The sequence below is a fragment of the Monodelphis domestica genome, chromosome 2, assembly GCF_027887165.1.
Source record: "Monodelphis domestica isolate mMonDom1 chromosome 2, mMonDom1.pri, whole genome shotgun sequence".
Classification (NCBI taxonomy): Eukaryota; Metazoa; Chordata; class Mammalia; order Didelphimorphia; family Didelphidae; genus Monodelphis; species Monodelphis domestica.
In genome coordinates this window covers 230,735,547-230,748,012 of record NC_077228.1, presented here as the reverse complement: position 1 = coordinate 230,748,012, position 12,466 = coordinate 230,735,547, and positions in this window count along the sequence as shown.

The following is a 12,466-nucleotide window of genomic DNA, read 5'->3' as shown; positions in this document are numbered from 1 at the left end:
TGCCATAATTCAAGAAAACATCTGAGGAATAATTGGTTTCTTTGAGGAGCTGGTCATATAGTAAAAGCAACAGATAACCAGTGGACTGCCCATATGATACACTGGTATTCATGTCATGCCAAGGGATTAGATGAAGGTCATTATATTGGGTTGATCTGTTTTGGAGGATTTATTGAAGGTTAGAGAAGCTGCACAAGATGAGACGTTACGGATAGGTTGCAACCTGCATTATTGGAAGAAGTTCCCATGTGGGGATGGACAGTGGATTAAAGCAGCCAAATTAAAAATAGTATTCCTTAAATGTTTTGCCTGGTTCTGACCACCCATGTTTATTTGGAGATGAGTGGGCTTCTGTGTCCCAAGAAGCTAAGTGACATTCTTGCATATATATCTCTAGAAATGAGCATGAGATTGCCTGTACTTTCAGAGTCCATCATATAAAAAGGCTCTCCTGGTAGAATCTTCTTTCTTCCCACCTCTCCAAACTTTAGCTTTCCCCCATTGATCTCTCTTTTGGATTCATTTTCCACTGTCTACATCTCTGGATCCTTAGCATTCTGGGAAACCAAGTTCAAGGAAAACAGAACTATGTTCCAGAAGTATAAGGTTCGTCTAACCTTCCTTCTTTGTAGAACTCCAACACAGAACTTCGTCACATTCAGACCAGTTCTCACCCCTAGGATGAGTTCCTCTCCTTTTCTATAATTTTTAATAACCATATCTTTTGGCAGTCTTTTTCTGAGTCAGTTGGACTCAGTGAATTATATACTATGATACTTATGAGGCCAAGGTCATGGTAGCAACTTCACAGAGAAGAGTTCTCCCAAAGCCATCTGTTCTAATCCTAAACTCAGTAATATATTCAATGTTTCTATGTAGCATAATAGATAAAGCATTGGACTTGGAATCAAGAAGACTCATCGGGGTGGAGTCAAGATGGTGGCTTAGCAAGCAGCAAAAGTTCAGACCTCGTGGAAGATCCTTCCTTAACCTATGCAGACTGAATGCTCCTAGGGCACCAAAATTCAAGCTGAACAACAGGACAGAAGCTGGGAACCCTCCTTCTAGACTCAAATCAAAAGGTATGCCCCCCAAAAGCCAGAATCTGAGAATATTCAGGGCTAAGGGGAAGGCAGAGGGAAGGTCCCAGGACCCCTTCCCCATAAACCAGAGGGCTGAGTCCCCAGCAGCAGCGGGAACCTCTGAGCGGGCAAAGGTACTGGTTTGGAGGGTCTACCTTGTGAGCAGTGGGGCGCCGGGCTCGGAGCATCCAGCTTGGACAGTGGGGAGGAAGCCAGGGAGAGAAGGGGCCGTGGCTGGGTCCCTCCATCGAGCTCCAGTCTCACCATTGCCTCGGGGCACATCCAGACCAATCCAGTTGAACCTAATCCCATCAGAACTCCTCAGAGTTTAGGGAGGCAGGCAAAGGCACTAGGGAACCTTGCGGACAGCAGAGAAGCAGCTGGAGAGAACTGGAGAGAGCCTGGGCAGCCCAGCCTTCCAGGAGTCTTCAGAGCCTCAGAGTTTCATACCACATACAGCCCAATCCACTTGAACTCAATCCAATCAAAAGCCTCCAGAGGACAGGGAAGCTAACATTCCTCCCCTAGAGACTGTACCAAGAAATCTGACAAAGCTCCAAGAGGGGAGACTGAAAGCCGCAAAACCAAAACAAAATGAGAGGAGCAAGAGCACAGCCAAATACAGGGAGCAAAGAAAGGGTAAACTCGAGCAAACAACAGAAAAAGAAAAAAGAAATTACAATAGACAGCTTCTGCACAGGTAATGAGCAAAGAGCGAATGAAACAGAGGGGGAGGTATCAGCAAAGGAAAAATCAGAAATCCCAGCGAATTGGATACAGGCTTTGGAAGAACTCAAAATGCAATTCAAAACACAATTAAGAGAGGCCAAAGACAATTGGGAAAAGAACTTAAAAACTAAGATAAGTCATCTGGAAACAGAAAATAGTGTCTTGAAAGCCAAAATCAACCAGCTGGAAAATGAGGCAAAGGAGATGAAAGATGAGGCAAAGCAGATGAAAGATGAGGTGAAGAAGATGAAAGATGACCTCCAAAGAAAATCCAACCAAAAGGAAAAGGACAACCAAAAAACTAAGGATGAAATCCAGTCTTTAAGAACCAAAATACAACAACTAGAATCAAGTGACCTCACAAGGCAGCAGGACACTATAAAACAAAACCAAAAGAATGAAAAAATTGAGGAAAATATGAAGCATCTCATTCACAAAACAGAGGATTTAGAAAATAGTTCAAGGATAGACAATTTAAGAATTATTGGCCTACCAGAAGACCATGACAAAAGAAAAAGCCTGGCCATTATATTACAGGAAATTATTAAAGAAAACTGCCCCAAAATCCTTGAACAAGAGGAAAAAGTGGAGATTGATAGAATCCACAGATCACCTCCTGTACTTAATCCCCAACTGACAACACCCAGGAATGTTATAGCCAAATTCAAGACATATCAGACCAAAGAAAAGATATTACAAGCTGCCAAGAAGAAGTAATTCAGATACCAAGGAACCACAGTGAGGATAACTCAGGATCTAGCTGCATCCACACTGAAAAAAAGAAAGGCATGGAATATGATATTCCGGAAAGCAAGGGAACTAGGTCTACAACCAAGAATCAACTACCCAGCAAAACTGACTATATTCTTACAGGGGAAAGTATGGTCATTCAACAAAATAGAAGAATTTCAAGAATTCATAAAGAAAAGACCAGACCTGAACAGAAAATTTGATGTCCAAGCACAGAATCATCAAAAGGTAATTAAAAAAGAGGGGAAAAAAGAAAAACAAAAAAAATTTGTAAAGAGACTCAGTAAGTTAAAATGATATGTATCCCTATAAGAAAAGAGGTCATTGGTAACTCTTAAAAACTGTTGTTATTACCTGGGCAGCAAAAAGAAATATACTTAGAGGGAACAGCAACAAACTGTATAGGATAAAAGGACAAGACATAAATAGGTATATAGATATATGCATGCAAAAATAAATATGCATGAGTATGCATATACATATGTGTATATATATATATATATATATAACTAGAGCTTAAAAATAGGTTAATATTAAAAGAAATGGGAAAAGAAACAATTGGGGGTAAATTTATATGTCATAAAGAAGCTCATGGTGGGAGAGGGGAGAACATCAATACACTGGAAGGGTAAAGAGGTCAGAGACAGGAAATACTCAACTTTTACGTGCTTTGAAAGTGACTCAAAGAGGGAAAAACAATCCAATCCATTGGGGGCAGAGAATAGATTTGCACCCTATAGAGGAGTAGAAGAGTAACAAATGGTCTGGTGGGGAGGGAAGCAGTACAAGAGAGGGAGGGAGTGGGGGGTTAATTTTAGAAAGACTACAGGGAAAATAAGGGGGGGTAAATAGAGAGGGGGGTAGAAAGGGAAGTAAAATAAGGGTGGGAACAAGGGGGACTGTTCAAAAGTAAACATTGGTGTAGAAGGAAATAGTGAAAGAAGAAAAGGAAGGAAAAGGAGCAGAAATCAAAATGCTGGGAAATACACAGCTAGTAATCATAACTCTGAATGTGAATGGAATGAACTCACCCATAAAATGCAAGACAATTTGGTACTGGCTAAGAGACAGAAAGGAGGATCAGTGGAATAGACTTGGCTTAAATGATCTCAGCAAGACAGTTTATGACAAATCCAAAGACCCCAACTTTTGGGACAAAAATCCATTATTTGATAAAAACTGCTGGGAAAATTGGAAGACAGTGTGGGAGAGATTAGGTTTGAATCAACACCTTACACCCTACACCAAGATAAATTCAGAATGGGTGAATGACTTGAACATAAGGAAGGAAACTATAAGTAAATTAGGTGAACACAGAATAGTATACATGTCAGACCTTTGGGAAGGGAAAGATTCTAAAACCAAGCAAGACTTATAAAGAGTAACAAAATGTAAAATAAATAATTTTGACTACATCAAATTAAAAAGGGTTTGTACAAACAAAACCAATGTAACTAAAATCAGAAGGGTAGCAACAAATTGGGAAACAATCTTCATAAAAACCTCTGACAAAGGTTTAATTACTCAAATTTACAAAGAGCTAAATCAATTGTACAAAAAAATCAAGCCATTCCCCAATTGATAAATGGGCAAGGGATATGAATAGGCAGTTTTCAGATAAAGAAATCAAAACTATTAATAAGCACATGAAAAAGTATTCTACATCTCTTATAATCAGATCAGAGGGATGCAAATCAAAACAACTCTGAGGTATCACCTCACACCTAGCAGATTGGCTAACATAACAGCTATGGAAAGTAATGAATGCTGGAAGGGATGTGGCAAAGTAGGGACATTAATGCATTGCTGGTGGAGTTGTGAATTGATCCAACCATTCTGGAGGGCAATTTGGAACTATGCCCAAGGGGCGATAAAAGACTGTCTACCCTTTGATCCAGCCATAGCACTGCTGGGTTTGTACCCCAAAGAAATAATAAGGAAAAAGACTTGTACAAGAATATTCATAGCTGCACTCTTTGTGGTGGCCAAAAATTGGAAAATGAGGGGATGCCCTTCAATTGGGGAATGGCTGAACAAATTGTGGTATATGTTGGTGATGGAATATTATTGTGCTAAAAGAAACAATAAAGTGGAGGAATTCCATGGAGACTGGAACAACCTCCAGGAAGTGATGCAGAGAGAAAGGAGCAGAACCAGGAAAACATTGTACACAGAGACTGATACATTGTGGTACAATCGAACGTAATGGACTTCTCCATTAGTGGCAATGCAATGTCCCTGAACAATCTGCAGGGATCTAAAAAAAACACTATCCACAAGTAGAAGATAAACTGTGAGAGTAAAAACACCGAGGAAAAGCAACTGCTTGACTACAGGGGTGGAGGGGATATGACTGAGGAGAGACTCTAAATGAACACTCTAATGCAAGTACCAACAACATGGAAATGGGTTTGAATCAAGAACACATGTGATACCCAGTGGAATCATGCGTGAGCTATGGGAAAGGTGGTGGGAGTGGGGGGAGGGAAGAAAAGAAAATGATCTTTGTTTCCAATGAATAATGTTGACTTCCGGTTAAGATGGCGGCTTAGAGAAAGCTAAAGTTCAGATCTCCGGAAAACCCTTCCCGACCAATCTCAAACTATAAGCTCCTAAGGCGCCGAAATTCAAAACGATCAACAGCATAGACCCTGGGAGCCCTCCTGGACTTGGACCCGGATCAAAAGGTACGGCCCCCTCAAAAGCCAGAACCCGAGATCACTCGGACCTAAGGGGTAGGAGCGCAGAGTCCAAGGCTCCCGGAAGCCGCAGCCCCGCCCGGCTCAGAGAGCAGGGTCCTCGGAACAACAACCCTCAGGGCCTTCTATCCGAGTCCCAGTGAAAGTCACTGCCCTCGGAGCTCCCCCGGCAGAGAGCAGGGTCGAAACAACAACAACCCTCAGGGCGGGCAAGACAGCCTCACGGGCTGGATCCTGCTATCCAAGTCTCAGCGAAAGTCACTGCCCTCGGAGCTCTGGGAAGCCGAAGCCCATCCCCCCGCAGGCCGACGAAACAGCCTCACGGCCAGCTATTCTGAAGGCAACTTCCGGAAAGCAACCCGACCCAGAGAGCCAGGGGAGAGTGTAGCCTCGTGGTCCGACCCTTCCACTCCAGTTCCAGTGAGGCATATTCAGTTTAACCCAGGGAAAGCTCATAGAACCGACAATCTGCCCAGGACTAAAGCCTCTGAACACCAGACAAAGATAAGAAAAGCTAATCCTCCACATTCAGAGATGGCAAACTCCACAGAAGCACAGAAGCCCCAAAATACCAAGAAAAATAAGAAGAAAGGGGCGACTTTGGACACATTCTATGGAGCCAAAATACAAAATACAGAGCAGATAGAAGATGATATACAAGAAAATGCTCCAAAACCTTCCAAAGGAAATGGAAACTCTCCACAAACCCATGAAGAATTTGAATCAGAAATGACCAAAAAGATGGAAGCCTTCTGGGAGGAAAAGTGGGAAATAATGCAAAAGAAATTCACGCATCTACAAAACCAGTTTGACCAAACTGTAAAAGAAAACCAGGCTTTAAAGCAAGAACTAATAAAGCAAAGCCAAAACACCAAGAAATTAGAAGAGAACATAAAATATCTCACCGACAAGGTGATAGATCTGGAAAATAGAGGGAGAAGAGATAATTTAAGAATAATTGGACTCCCAGAAAAGCCAGAAATAAACACCAAACTCGATATAGTGATACAAGATATAATCAAAGAAAATTGCCCAGAGATTCTAGAACAAGGGGGCAATACAGCCACTGACAGAGCTCACAGAACACCTTCTACACTAAACCCCCAAAAGACAACTCCCAGGAATGTAATTGCCAAATTCCAAAGCTATCAAACAAAAGAAAAAATCCTACAGGAAGCCAGAAAAAGACAATTTAGATATAAAGGAATGCCAATCAGGGTCACACAAGACCTTGCAAGTTCTACTCTGAATGATCGTAAGGCATGGAACATGATCTTCAGAAAGGCAAGAGAGCTGGGTCTCCAACCAAGAATCAACTACCCAGCAAAACTGACTATATACTTCCAAGGGAAAGTATGGGCATTCAACAAAATAGAAGATTTCCAACTTTTTGCAAAGAAAAGACCAGAGCTCTGTGGAAAGTTTGATACCGAAAATCAAAGAGCAAGGAATACCTGAAAAGGTAAATATTAAGGAAAGGGGAAAAATGTTATCTTCTTCTTTTACTCCAATGAATAATGTTTGGAAATGACCAAATAAAATTAAAAAAAACAAAAAACAAAAAAAAAGACTCATCTTCCTGAATTCAAATCTGTCCTTAGGTACTTACTAGCTGTGTGACCCTGGGCAAGTCACTTAACCTTGTTTGCCTCCTTTTCCTTACCTATAAAATGAGCTGGAGAAGGAAATGGCAAACTACTTCACATCTTTGCCAAGAAAACCACAAAGAAGGTCATGAAAAATGGGGCATGACTAAAATGACTCAACAACAACAATATCTTCCAACATAGGGTCCAGGGGATACCATCCCTTTCCCAAAGGACTCCTGCTCTGGACTCAAATTGGTTTAGTACTTAGAGAATCCAAAGGAAGATCAAGCTTTTCTTGTATTGTGACTTATTATATCCTCCACATCAAGGATGTAGGAAAAATCCTTTAAATAAATCTTATATTGGGCTCATGTCTAGAATCTCCTCTAAAATGGATTAATAGTAACTTTCTAGGAAAAAAATACTTGCTATATATATATAGTAAATATAAGATATAGGACAGATATTTATTTCCTTCTCCACAAAAGAAAGGCTTAAAACCAAGACCCATAAGCAAATCGTTGTTGTTGTTGAGTTGTTTTTAGTGGAGTCTGACTCTTTCTGATCCCATTTGGAATGTTCTTGGCAAAGGTTTGCCATTTTCTTCTACCGCTTATTTTATAGATGACATACTGAGGCAAATGGGGTTAAGTGACTTGCCCATGATCACACAGCTAGCAAATGTCTAAGTCTATCTTTAGTTTAGTACTCAAGATGAGTTTTCCTGACCTCTGATTTGGCACAACATCCACTAAGCTGCCTAGTTGCTCCAAGCACACAGTTACCCATATTTAAAATACAAACAATAACCTGATTCCTGTTATATGCTTCAAATTAGAAAGGCACTTTCCCCTCTGATCTGGGCTGTCTTTATAACAATATTGGGTCTGCTGGTAAACCAGAATATGACTTAATATTTCTTGGAGCAGTTATACTGCCTTTTCTAAGAAACAATATAGGTTCAGGAAGCTGGGAAGTCATCCCTGACTCAGGAACTTCCTACTTCTCAACCTTAAAGGGCTGGAAAATGTCCATCTTTCAGAATTTTTGTTTGTTAACCTGAACTTAGTTAAATAAACAAAAAGCAGTAGAGTCATACAGGGACTTGAAGTCCCATAGAGTGGTAGCAGGTATGTAGTACAGTGGATAGACCATTGGGCTTAGAATCAGGAAGACTCATCTCCCTGAGTTCAAATCTGGCCTCAGACAATCAGGGGTTGTGTGACCTCAGGCAAGTCACTTAACACTGTCTCAGTTTCCTCATCTGTCAAATGTGCTAGAGAAGGAAAAGGCAAACCAATCCAGGATCTTTGCCAAGAGAACCCCAAATGGAGTCCTGAAGAATAGAAACAAATAAAGAGCAGCAGTAGCATATAAAACACATATATTTATTTATATGTATATACCTTACACATATATACACACATAAGTATATATATATGTATATGTGTACATATATAAATATATACATATCTATATGTGTATGCATACATACATACAAAACCTTAAGGTTTACAAAGTGCATTATATATCTGATTTGATCCTTACAACAACATAAAGAAGTAAGTGCTTCTATTTTCTCCATTTTAGAAATGTGGAAACTGAGAATAAGAGAGATGATGTGACTTCCTGAAAGTGACCTAGCCAATAACTGCCTAAGGCAGAATTTGAACTTAGGTCTGATTCGGAATTTGTAAATTCTGCCTGCTCTATACTCTACACTACTTCATTACCATTAGGCAATATCTGTTTAGTCTGTCTTTCTAGTTTGTCCAGTCTCAGATTCACCTCAGTAAGCATAGATTCTTGTTTGGAAGCTCAGAGGTGTTAAATTTATGGTTGGACTGAATATATTTAATTGGTTGCCAGGGATTTAATTACTAAATCCTAAAAATGAATTACTAAAGTCAGCCTTTACACTCACCACGTGTCAGTTCAATCAGCAGATTATTTATCAGCCTCAACTCCAGTAGAACTGCATCTTACAGGAGGTTCCACTGAAAGTGTGAGTCTCCACTCCAAGTGTCTTTCTCCACTCCAAGTGTCTCTCTTCACTCCAAGTGAGTCTGTGTGTGTCTGTTTCCACCTTTTTCTCTTGTGTCACTTCCCTTAAATTTTTATGACTACTAATCACAGCTGATGCTATACTCCAGGACTGCCCACTCTTTCACACGTGGGTCACAGATCTCCCACTCAATGTCTGAAATGGGTGTTCATACCTTTATGTGGTTAAAATCCAAAATGGGTAAATTTCCATACTCAACTTTAAATACTGTGCTTACATTTTGGGGGATTAGAATCTAAAAATAGACAGGGGATTACAATTTAATCTTCACAATCAATGAAGAGCTAAGTACCTTCACTGTTACAATCAGGGGAGAGCCAAATCCAATCTTCACAAAGGAGAAGGGAAAGAAATTTCCTTTTTCTATGCTAGCTAGAAATCCAAGGGCAACTCTCCCTTGGTTATGGCTCAGCAAAGGGGTCACTTCAAAAGAGGGTGGAAACCACCTCTCTTACTTCCTTAAAAACTATAGTGGACAGTTCTTCCTGACTAGATTGCCAACCCTCTTTGCCATTGCCTCTAATCAAAGGGCCACTGAGGGATTGCTTTACTTCAAAAGTACAAGTCTGTGACCCTCAGCAAGAGGCCAATAGGCACTCCTAGCTCTAATACCCCTATTATATAGAGAAGACTACATTATTTTAGAATCATTTAAGATCCTATTTAGCATAGAGTGCTGGGCAGAGGCTTTAACAAAACTCATTAAGATCCAAGAAAGGGAAGGCTAGATGGCTTGATGGATCGAGCCAGGACTGGTGATGAAAGGTCCTGATTTCAAATCTAGCCTCAGATACCTCCTAGCTGTGTGACCCTGGGAAAGTTACTTAACCACAATTGCATAGCTGTTACCACTCTTCTGCCTTGAAACTGATACCCAGTATCAGCTCTAAGACAGAAGGTTAGGGTTTTTTAAAAAAGATCCAGGAAAGATAGATGTACATCTTGCAGATAACAGTCTATCATTTCCTTCTCTTCTTCAATAGAGATGAGTGGTTCTCAGAATGGGTATAATAATGAAACCTGTACTCAGAGGAAGTGGATAATAATCAGTGCCAAACAGGGAGCAGACTGATTCATAGAAGCCTTGTCACCAAGATGGACTCTACTTTGAGCCATTTGAGGTCAGTGGGGACATCTGAAATGATCTTCCTTGACAAAGCCAAATTCTTTCCCTGTGCCCTTAATTCCATTTCCTCCATCTCCTTCATGACCTTGTTGTTCATTTCCACCCCCAACTCTCATCAATTTCTCTTTCCTCTGTATCTACCAAAAAGTTTAGGCCTCCAAAAATGGTTTTCCCTCAACCTTGATACCCTCTTAAGCTATCAACTTTTCTATGTCCTCCCATTTGTAAAGGATAATTTTTATAGTTGTGACTTGAAATTTATTTAATTTGGTCACCAGGGAAAATCCCCAATAATAAAATACCCAAGTCAGCTGGAAATTATGGTGATTTTAATTAATATATAGAGAAGGAATTAAGGAAAAGAGAGAGAGAGAGAGAGAAGAGTTAATTTAAACTGCTCTGGCTCAGACTGAGTCAGGTAGTAGTTAAAGGCCTTGGCCAAAGTGGCCTCCCTGAGCCCAAGGGAAAGGGAGTCAGTCTTATCACTCACCACAAGACCATCTCCAGGTAGCTGTCCAAGGGAGATCCTCCAGGCTGAGTTTCAATCCTGAACTGACCTCCCTTCCCTGAACTGACTTTTCTAGCCTCCTTTTGAAGAAATTTTCTCTTATGTCACCTCCCCTAAATTTTTACATCTACCAATCACAGTAGACTCTTTTCTCCAGGACTGCCCATTCTTTAGTTCTCACCTTCTCTGGTTAGATTATATCTTCTGAGGTACTTCACACTTCTTTGTTAAGCTCACCTTTTGTTAGTTACTTGCCTTTTTGTGATTAATTTAACCTTTATAGGTACTTAAATAGACTTGGCTTAAGTTCTAGCTTCACTATAAGGTATGAGTTAAGTACTTCATTGTTCAATCAGGAGATTACAACTTTATCTTCCCCTAAAGTATGTCTGAGTAGGGTGGAGTAATTTTAAAATTCACACATTGACTGTTAAACTTCTCCAGTCACTACAATCACTACCTCCACTTCCTTACTTCTCATCAGAAGCATAACTAGGACAGGTTGAAGGAAACTTTGCTGGATAATACAATTAAGAGTATACTGATAGTACTGTGTACTCCAGAAGAAAGAAGCAATTGAGCTCACACCTAGTTAGCAACAATAATTAGTTTAAATAGTAGTAGTCTCTCGGAAGCCGAGAATGACTATTGTCTTTGTGCATTATCATCTATTGATGTACCCTCATGTGGCTTTGAAGTCCAAAGGCTGAGGCGCAGAGTTTGTGGCACATGGGGCATGGAACGCCAGTTGTTACAGGAGGTGCGGTTGTGGCCTGGTGTCGGCGTTCACGCGCAGCGGCAAGACGTCGACATCATTCATCTTCAAAGGTGGTGGCGACAAGGTTAATGTGGGTTCGCCAGCTGCTTCTGTCAGAGGCAGCAAGTTCTAGTTGCTTTGGTGTAATGCCAGCCCACTTCAAGTTTGACTTTAGCTGATCCTTGTATCTTTTCTTTGGTCGACCTTGTTTCCTGAATCCAGCTGACAGTTCACCATAGAGCACTTGCCTTGGTATTCGCTGTGGGTCCATGCAGATGACGTGTCCAGACCAACGTAGCTGGGTTTTGAGGACCATGTCTTCAATGCTGGTGGAGTTGGCTCTGTCGAGGACTTCCTGATTGGTGATTCGGTCCTGCCATCAGATCCTCATGATTGACCAGAGAGAGCGTTGGTGGAATTGCTCCAGCTGTTTCATGTGTTTCCAATACAGTGTCCATGTCTCACAACCATACAGGAGCGAGCTGAGGACCATTGCGTTGTACACTTTGAGCTTCGTTGCAGTGCTTACACCGCTGTATTGGAGGACTTTGCACAGCACAGCCGCCCAAGTGCCTGGCTGGCCTTTTGGATCCTGGCATTGATCTCATGGTCTAGGGACCCATCGTTGGCGATGGTGCTGCCCAGGAACTTGAAAGTGTTGACATTAGAAAGCTGCATGCCGTCGATAGTTATGCATGGCTGGTTAGTTGGCCTCTCTGGTGCAGGTTGAAACAGCACCTCTGTTTTGCTGAGGCTGATAGTCAGGCCAAAGAGTTTTGTTGCAGTAGAGAACCTGTCCACAATGGTTTGAAGATGATTTTCTTGGTGGGCCATGAGAGCACAGTCATCTGCGAAGAGAGCTTCAGACAGTGAAGGTCGAATAGTGAGCCATCCACTCGGTATTTGATGTAGACATCCATGTCTAGATCCATCACAGCATGTCATAATACTTGGGTGAAGTATAGATTGAATAGCACTGGAGCAAGGATGCAGCCTTGTTTCACGCCATTGGAGATGTTGAAGCGATCGGAAGTCTCTCCACCAGATGGGACTTCCCCTGTCATGTCGACATGAAAGAGCTGGATCAGTTTGACAAATTTTGCTGGGCAACCAAGCTTGAGGATCACTCACAATGCATCCCTGTTCACTGTCTCGAACGCC